Source organism: Artibeus jamaicensis, unplaced genomic scaffold (genome assembly GCF_021234435.1).
Source record: "Artibeus jamaicensis isolate MK-2021 breed Jamaican fruit bat unplaced genomic scaffold, CSHL_Jam_final contig_519, whole genome shotgun sequence".
NCBI lineage: Eukaryota > Metazoa > Chordata > Mammalia > Chiroptera > Phyllostomidae > Artibeus > Artibeus jamaicensis.
The window spans coordinates 51,826,385-51,836,016 of NW_026521871.1; the positions used below are offsets into that span (position 1 = coordinate 51,826,385).

Below are 9,632 nucleotides of genomic sequence, written 5' to 3' on the forward strand. Positions count from 1 at the left end.
GGGTCAACAGTCAGACACTGACAAACTCTGCTTAAAGCCACAGTTTCATCAATGGCACTGAACCACTGTTAACGTCTCATGTTTGGTGTTGCACTGGGGTTATACAATGTATTGACCTAAGGCAAACTGGGTAAAGAGGATAAGCGAACTCCGTACAGTTCTGCAACCCTCTGTTAAAGTCTACAATTATTCAAAACTGAAGAAATTTTGAGTTCTTACTGTGTTTTTCTGGTTTCTATCTTAGATATTTAGGATTAATTTGGCAGTGGAGGACATTAAATACAATGAATTCTTATCTTCAACTGAGGTTCATTCTTCCACTAACAAATATTTAATAAGCAACTACTATGTACCAGGCACTAAGGTCCGAGCAGTGAATGCAGCAGACATAAAGCACTGCCTTGAGGACCTAGTGGGAAGACAGACACTGAAATAAATCAAACATGTTTGGTATGTTAGACGGTGGCAGGTGTTACCCTGTACAATAAAACAAGGGAGTGCTTTCAGATTGTTTCCAATGGACAAACACCGGGGACTGCCAAGTAAAGTAAGTCATGCTTCCTGCACTGCATGCACTTGCGCTCTCACGCAACCCTAGGACGTCCAAGACCACCTGCACACTACTACTTCCTGGATATCAGGAACCACAGAGAGCTTAGTATATTTGATACTTTTGTTAGTTCCTCTTTTAAGTACACTCTGAAGTTCATCTTCAAAACAGTCCCATCTTTTCCACTTACAGGAAGGATTACTTTTTAAACAAAAATTTGTCTAATACCTTCAGCATCAACATAACATGTAAGAGCAGCTTCACTGGTCAGTCCCTGAATGCATACAGACACATGCGTGTATTAACAGATGAAAATTCCCTGAAACCTTTCATCAAAAAACGAGTAAAAAAAACCTCCCTGACATTTCCTTGTAAAACAACCAACTAATATTAACGAGTCTTCACTTTTGAAATACAGTTTGAAATCCAGTATTCTTTCCTAGCTACCATTTGTAACTTCGGAAGGAAACTTCTTGGTTTCGGAAGCCTATGCAAATCGGAAGATAGTGCAGAGGGGTCAGATCAGAGATGTACCTCGTGTCTGACAAACTGCATTTTACATGCTACTCTTTCATTCTGAAAACCACCAACCTAATAATCAAGATTTTTATATTTTCCTCCACAAACAGCACTTGTTGAGCACTTATGGCCTCTTGCAATAGGTACAATGGGAAATAAACAGCAAACAAATGTTTCCTTTTAACTGTACTTGGAAATACGTTTTAGTGGTATCTTAATGCCACCCAAAATTAACCAGCATTTCGCAAACTGAAGGTATTATAACATTCCAATAAGCAACAGTATAAATGTACTTAATACCACTGAATCATACATTTTAAAATGGTTAAAATAGTAAATGTTTATGTAGCATACGGTAAATGTTGTATGTATATTTCGTCGCAGCAATGTTTTACCACAATACGTTTTATAAGCAATGTTATGATCCCACCTCATGATATATTATGTATATGTTTGCACAATTATGAGTAAATTTTAAAATAGCAGAAAGCCTCCGGAAGAAAACATCGGCAGACTGCAGCTACTTTTACTTTTCTTATACTCACCGTTGTCACCTAATCGTCCGTAATGAGTACGCTTTGTTTGCGTAATTGAAAGAACTCGGAAACCATTGCTCCAAATTCTCTCCACCAGGCGCCCCGGGCGGCGTGCGAAGCGCTCCCAGCTCCCAGATCGGCTGGCAGTGCTGCGGCGGGGACCGGATCGCGGGCCAGCCCACCCAGCGCCCGCCCCGGCTGCGGCCCGACCCCGCGCACGCCCCGCCCCCGCCCTCCCGCACCCGCGCCGCACAGCGGTCCCGGGCGCGCCCCTTGCCCGGCCCGGCCACTCACCCACACCCGCGCCGCCTCCTCTAGGCCCTCCGCCTGCCTGCACACCACGCGCGAGTCTCTAGGCCGAATGGGTCGCGCATGCGCGTCACCGCCCCGGGCCTCTGCGGCCTCTCTAGGAAATTGGGAGGACCAACGTCTCGGCTTCTCCCCCGTTGCAGGGCAGGGCTGGCCCGCCCCTGGGCCATTGGGTTCTCATCCCCTGCACACCCCACCTCCCGCGCAAGACGCCTGCCGGCGCCCCTCCGATTCCCACTCGGGCCCCAAAGCTCTATCAGCCTTGGACTGTGTTCCCGCTTCCCTCCCAATGTGTGTGCAGGACTGCCCTGGCCTCCCACTGCTCACCACCCCGCCGCGGGGAAGAATAGGGTCCAAAGCCAGGGTCAAAGGAAGGATCAGTAAGATCTAGCTGACCGCCCAACCGTCATGGCAGGAAGGAGCTGTTAACGGGTCACTCAGAACTCGCTGGGGACCACTTCAACGAGGGGAACCAGATGCTAGTTTCCAGGACTAGCCTTTCTTCCCTCATCACCACCACAAACGGGGGTAGGGGGGCGTGGGGGCGGGGGAAAAGGTATTTTCTCTTCCCAGCCTGTGGCACGCGAAACTTCACCTTCGCACCTCTCCAGCAGTTTTCTCCTATTAAAGAACAAACTTCTGAGTCCTGGGAAGGACTCAGACCGAACACGAACACCGGAGGAAGCGAAATGGATCCTTTATTGATGCATGCGGACGTAGAGGGGGTAGTGTCCCAATTCTGGGCCCCCAACAGCAGGAGGCAGGTACTTTTAAAGAATAAGGAGCAGAGAGTTATCTCTGGCGCCCAGGCGACAAGCAGTTTACAGAAGTAGGAAGCAAAAAAAAAAAAAAACCCTAGTCATTCTCTGGGTGCTGTGCTATGTTTTAAAATAGCTGCCAATTTCCTCTAACAAACTGAGTACATTTTAAAAATCTTATAGAGGATGGCAGGTGTTATTCAGGCAGATTACCTAATTAATGCAAACTAGGAAATTCTTTAATTACATTGTTTTTAAATTGATTTTAGACGGAGAGGAAGTGTGTAGTTCCAATTATTTATGCACTCATTGGTTGCTCCTGGTTCGTGCCTTGGTGGAAGATAAAAGGAACCCTCAACTTCCGCCAAGATGGAGGCATAGGTGGATAAGCTGTGCCTTCTCACACAACCAAGTTTAGAGACAACTTAATATTAGCAATAGAAAACACAGCCAGAACACGGAAAATTGAACTTTTCGGAAGTCTGTTAACGACAAATTCTTCAGCCTGACTGGTAAGGGGCGAAACCAGCGGCTGGTGAAGCGGGATTGCACAGGTCTTGGTCAGCCGGACTCAGGCTCGGAATCCAGGCGCAGGGTTGGACCTAGTGAGCGACCGAGCGAGCCACCAGGCCAGCGACCGCGGGGGAGACAGCGGGGGAGTGGTGCTGTGTGTTGACTGTGGTTGCACATTTGTGCGCGGGCAGACAGGCGAGGGAGAGGGCCGTTGGACCAGGGCCCGGCGGGTCCCCGGCAAGTTGGCAGTGGAGGGCGCCGCCATTTCCCTGCTCTGACCCCACCTCCACATACCGCGTCATAACCCAGCGACTCTAAGTGGCCCGGCCCAGGTGAATCACCTAAGCCTCTGTTCCTCACCCAGCTGTGAGAAACAGCAGAGGGGGTTGCCATTTCCCCCTCTGACCACGCCCCCACATACAGCGTCACAACGCAGCGACCTGGGAGTCCGAGCCTCCACTCCTCACACTTAAAGGGCCAGAACAGACCAAAAATGTCGCAAGATCTCAAATCCCCAGAGCCCATAGATCTAAGCGATGAAGAAATAGCAAAACTCTCAGACGCACAGTTTAAAACACTGGTGATCAGGATCCTCACAGAACTGGTTGATTATACCCACAAATTAGACAAATATATGAAGGCGAAACTAATTGAAATGAATGGAATTGAACAGGACACCAATAGCAATGAAAAGGAAACTGGGACTCAAATCAATGGAGTGGACCAGAAGAAAGCAAATAATGGCCAAACAGAAAAGAGTCAAGAAGCAAGAATTCAAAGAAATGAGGAGAGTCTTAGGAACCTCCAGGACATCTAGAAACGCTCCAACATCCGAATTATAGGGGTACCGGAAGGGGGAAAGGCACAGCCACCAGTGGAAAACTTATTTGAACAAATAATAAAGGAGAATTTCCCCAATCTGGCAAAGGAAATACACTTCCAGGAAATCCAGGAAGCTCAGAGAGTACCAAAGAAGTTGGACCCAAGAAGGAACACACCAAGGCACATCATCATTACATTAGCCAAAATTAAAATGAAGGAGAGAATCCTAGAAGCAGCAAGAGCTAAGGGGACAGTCACCTACAAAGGTGTCCCCATCAGACTGTCAGCAGATTTCTCAGAAGAGACCTTACAGGCAAGAAGGGGCTGGAAAGAGGTATTCCAAGTCATGAAATCCAAAGACCTACAACCAAGATTGCTCTATCCAGCAAAACTTTCATTTAGAATGGAAGGACAGATAAAGTGCTTCTCAGATAAGATCAAATTCAAGGAGTTCATCATCACCAAGCCCTTATTATATGAAATGTTAAAGGGACTTATTGAAGAAAAAAGAAGTTAAAGAAACATGAACAGTGAAAGGACAACAAACTCACAGTTATTAACAACCACACCTAAAACAAAAGCAAACTAAAAGGACAGCTAGATCAGGAGTGGAAACATAGAAATGAAGATCTCAAGGAGGGTTAGCAACAGGGGAGTGGGAGGAGGAGAAGGGGGGAGAAGGTACAGAAAATAAGTAGCATAGACAGTAGATAGAAAATAGATGGGGGGGGGGCAAGAATAGCATGGGAAATATAGAATCTAAAGGAATTGAGACACATGGTCATAAACTAAAGGGGGAGTAACGGTGCGGATGCCGGGGGTAGGGTGGAGGGGAATGAAGGGGGGAATAGAACAACTGTAACAGCTTAATCAATAAAAAAAATTAAAAAAAAAAAAAGGAACCCTCAACCTTTCCTTATCTGTCAGAAACTCTAACCTACTGAGCAACCCGGCCAGGGTCTTGAATGACTTCTTAAAGACAATAGGCGCCAGAGCTGCTGAGCCCCATGCCACCAAGTTGACACTCAACTTACAGTTCTGGCTGTCCCCAAAACAAAATCGTAAATCAATCAGGAATGGTGAGCATTAGTTCCGTAATCAGCCTGATCAACACTCGCCATCCATCTCATATAAGGAAAGTAACCTTGTAATAAATGACCTGCCTTTTTGCTTAGTTTAACTGCCTTGATTTTGTTCCCTTCTGCCTGTAAAGCCCCTTGCCTTGTATAGTATTTGGAAGCTCCTTTCTATCTGATAGACTGAATGTTGCCCACTTTATGAATCACTGAATTTCAAGTTTTAAACTTTGAATTTTGTCCTCTGACAGTCAGAAATGCCAGAGGCACTACCTTAGGTCAAGGAAATCCAGCAGTTCCTGGGATTTTAGAGACTGGGGTGGTTTGGGTTTGTTTTTTTTTTAAGTTTTATTTATTTATTTTTAGAGAGGAGGGAAGAGAAGAAGAGAAACATCAATGTGTGGTTGCCTCTCCCACACCTTCTACTGGGGACCCTGCCCACAACACACACATGTGCACTGGCTGGGAATAGAACCTGTGATCCTTTGGTTTACACACCGGCACTCAATCCACTGAGCTACACCAGCCAGGGCTGGAGACTGAGTTTAAGAATTCTCTTTATTCTTTCAAATTTGCCTGATGATTGAGGGTGGTAAGGATCAGTGATAATTCCAAGAAGTTAGTAAGCTTTTAGTTAAAGCTCATATGATTTTCCCAGTGAAGTGAGTGCTTTGGTCACTAGATATTTGGGAGGGTGTACCCCAAGTGGGAAGCACTTCCCAACAGTGTCTTTGCCACTGTGAGGGTGTCAGCCTTGCAGCAAGGGAAAGCTTCACCAAATCCAGAAAACATGCAACGACAAGAACATGTTGGTGAGCCATACCAGGTGGCAGTTGAATGAAGTCCAGTTGCAGATGCTCAAATGATCCACCAGGAGAAGGCTGAGGCCTCTGGAAACAAAAATCGTTTTTCCAGGATGATGAGAACGAAAGGTAGCCATTGGTTTTTACAATTTTACAGAAGTCTCTGATAGGAGCTAAGGGAAGTAGTCTTTAGGGAAGTAGTTTTTAGGGAAGTAGTCTTAAGAAAACTAAGTGGTTTGTTCGACCTTAGCAGCTTGCTCAAGCTTAGGCGGGAAACCGCACACCCCACCCCAGGCAGATACTCCAGGATGTTAAGAAAAGAACATGAAGCAATAAGAATTGGTCAAGCAGATAGCCTCCTGGAAATTTTTACCCCCTAGCATGAGCCCCTGGCCAACGGCTAACTGCCACCTCTTGCTTCTGGAAATCACTTGCTTGCTCGCCTCTATAAGAACCCTAGTCTGTAGGCGTTCGGCGCGACTCTCATCTGCAGCTATTTTTGGCACGGTGTCCTCGGACACCCCGAGAGCTCGCCCCTGCGCAGGTAAAGCTTTGACTCAATAAACATCTTTGACCCTCTGAAAGTCTTCGTCCCTTCTCTCGCGAACTTGGGATGTAACAGTCTCCACACCTACATTCATTCCCAATTTGAGTCACCTTTACTGTACCACTGTGAGTCAGTGAATGGGAAAACCAGAAGAGGGGTTTTGCCACACAGCTTGGAAGAACCAAGCAGCCATGTTGAGTCTCCCATGGCTGTGACTAAGTTTATAACCACTGTTTGCCCCTTGTAATTCCTCTGATTCAGGAGATGACTGTGGCCACGTCACCACAACCTCCGGATGACAAAAGGCAAAGTCTGGCCACAAGAGGTCATTTTTCAAAAGCAGAAAGGACTTCATTCACATATGTCACAACCCTTACTGCCTCTGTTGCTCCTGCTTGTGTGTGAAAGCCAGCCAAGGCATTTCCCTGAGTCTCAGTTTCCACCCTCTTGGTATGAGCCTCACTTCTAAAGACAGCAGTTGAAGAAAGCAAGAGAGTAGCAGCGAGAAGGTCATGCACTTACTCTCTGTTTATGGGAGTCCCGCGGAACGTGAGAACATGGGGCACTTCTTACAGTCATCTGGTACTGGAGTCGTGTTGTTAGAGATCTCTTGTCCCTTGCTGACTTGAAAGATCCTGGACTGGAGGACTTCCGCCAAGATGGAGGCATAGGTGGATAAGCCGTGCCTTCTCACACAACCAAGTTTAGAGACAACTAAATATTAGCAATAGAAAACATAGCCAGAACACAGAAAATTGACCCTTTCGGAAGTCTGTTAACAACAAATTCTTCAGCCTGACTGGTAAGGGGCGAAACCAGCAGCTGGTGGAGCGGGGTTGCATAGGAAAACTCGGTCGGAGGACTCAGGTGCGCGAAATCCAGGTGCAGGGTTGGACCTAGTGAGCGACCGAGCGAGCAAGCGACCAAGCGAGCAACCCCGGGGAAACAGCGAAGGAGCAGGGCTGCAGGTTGACTGTGGTCGCACATTTGTGCGCGGATAGACAAGCGAGGGAGTGGGTGACTGGACAGGACCCAGCGGGTCCCCGCAGCCAGCGGCAGGGAGGGCACCGCCATTTCCCTGTTCTGACCCCACCTCCACATACCGCGTCATAACTCAGCGACTCTGAGTGGCCCAACCCAGGTGAATCACCTAAGCCTCTGTTCCTCACCCAGCTGTGAGAAACAGCAGAGGGGGCCGCCATTTCCCTGCTCTGACCATGCCCCCACATATAGCGTCACAACCCAGCGACCTGGGAGTCCGAGCCTCCACTCCTCACACTTAAAGGGCCAGAACAGACCAAAAATGGCTAAAGAAGATCTCAAAGCCCCAGAGCCTATAAATCTAAGCGATGAAGAAATAGCAAAACTCTCAGACGCACAGTTTAAAACACTGGTCATCAGGATCCTCATAGAACTGGTTGATTATACCCACAAATTAGACAAATATATGAAGGCAAAACTAATTGAAATGAATGGAATTGAACAGGACACCAATAGCAGTGAAAAGGAAACTGGGACTCAAATCAATGGAGTGAACCAGAAGAAAGCAAATAATGGCCAAACAGAAAAGAGTCAAGAAGCAAGAATTCAAAGAAATGAGGAGAGTCTTAGGAACCTCCAGGACATCTTGAAACACTCCAACATCCGAATTATAGGGGTACCAGAAGGGGGGAAAGGCACAGCCACCAGTGGAAAACTTATTTGAACAAATAATAAAGGAGAATTTCCCCAATCTGGCAAAGGAAATACACTTCCAGGAAATCCAGGAAGCTCAGAGAGTCCCAAAGAAGTTGGACCCAAGATGGAACACACCAAGGCACATCATAATTACATTCGCCAAGATTAAAATGAAGGAGAGAATCCTAGAAGCAGCAAGAGCTAAGGGGACAGTCACCTACAAAGGTGTCCCCATCAGACTGTCAGCAGATTTCTCAGAAGAGACCTTACAGGCAAGAAGGGGCTGGAAAGAGGTATTCCAAGTCATGAAATCCAAAGACCTACAACCAAGATTGCTCTATCCAGCAAAACTTTCATTTAGAATGGAAGGGCAGATAAAGTGCTTCTCAGATAAGATCAAATTCAAGGAGTTCATCATCACCAAGCCCTTATTATATGAAATGTTAAAGGGACTTATTGAAGAAAAAGAAGTTAAAGAAACATGAACAGTGAAAGGACAACAAACTCACAGTTATTAACAACCACACCTAAAACAAAAGCAAACTAAAAGGACAGCTAGATCAGGAGTGGAAACATAGAAATGAAGATCTCAAGGAGGGTTAGCAACAGGGGGAGTGGGAGGAGGAGAAGGGGGGAGAAGGTACAGAAAATAAGTAGCATAGACAGTAGATAGAAAATAGATGGGGGGGCAAGAATAGCATGGGAAATATAGAATCTAAAGGAATTGAGACACATGGTCATAAACTAAAGGGGGAGTAACGGTGCGGATGGGGGGGTAGGGTGGAGGGGAATGAAGGGGGGGAATAGAACAACTGTAACAGCATAATCAATAAAAAAAATTTTAATTAAAAAATAAAACCATAAAAAAAAAGAAAGATCCTGGACTGAAGGGACTGATTCCCATTTTTATCTTTACATGTCCAAGTGGAGTGCTCACAACACTCTCCAAGTAACGCCAGATTTCTCACTAAAACATTAAGTGTATTTTCACTAGTAGTGCATGATGGCTTCCATGTCCCTTTAATATCACTGACACTGTGTAGTCTTAAAAGATCAATTGAGGCACAGTTAATTTACTGTCTTTTGCCATGTATAAGGCACAATTTTTTGCCCAAATTTTTGAGGGAAAAATAAGGATGCACGTTATACTTCGGCAGTACTGATTCCATATCTATATAAATGTTTATAATTCTATTTATGTGTTAAAAGTATAACTCTAGAAAGCAATAATGATGTCTGTAGGCCAAATAATTAATAAATAAATAAATAAATAAATAAATAAATAAATAAATAAATAAAAATTGAATTAAAAAATGAAAACAAAAGATTTCCAGATCTTCCCTGGAAGTTTGGGCCAAAACTGTGGATGCACAGTAAACACAGGAGCGCATTATAACGTGGCAAAATATGGTGATTTGGGCAAACATCAGTTTAAACTAGGTGGTGCCAAACTGCAATTGGTTAGGAACATTCCATCAGCAGAAGCAAGGGACAAGGCTTTTTATACAGATGGGGAAGCAAA

The 9,632-nt window shown here is 45.6% G+C and overlaps 1 protein-coding gene across 5 annotated transcripts in view; it reads right to left on the reverse strand.

The window, feature by feature from the left end:
* Window positions 1-1,966, reverse strand: part of ZNF445 (zinc finger protein 445) — a 33,094-nt gene extending 31,128 nt beyond the window's left edge. For 4 of the 5 annotated variants that reach the window (XR_008392380.1, XR_008392381.1, XR_008392382.1 and 1 more), the window contains exon 1: window positions 1,615-1,788. The gene's annotated coding sequence lies outside the window, so the exon portion shown is untranslated. Of the gene's footprint in view, window positions 1-1,614; window positions 1,789-1,899 lie in introns of those variants that run through there. The other variant, XM_037148234.2, reaches the window with a different exon arrangement.
* Window positions 1,967-9,632: the final 7,666 nt, after the last annotated feature.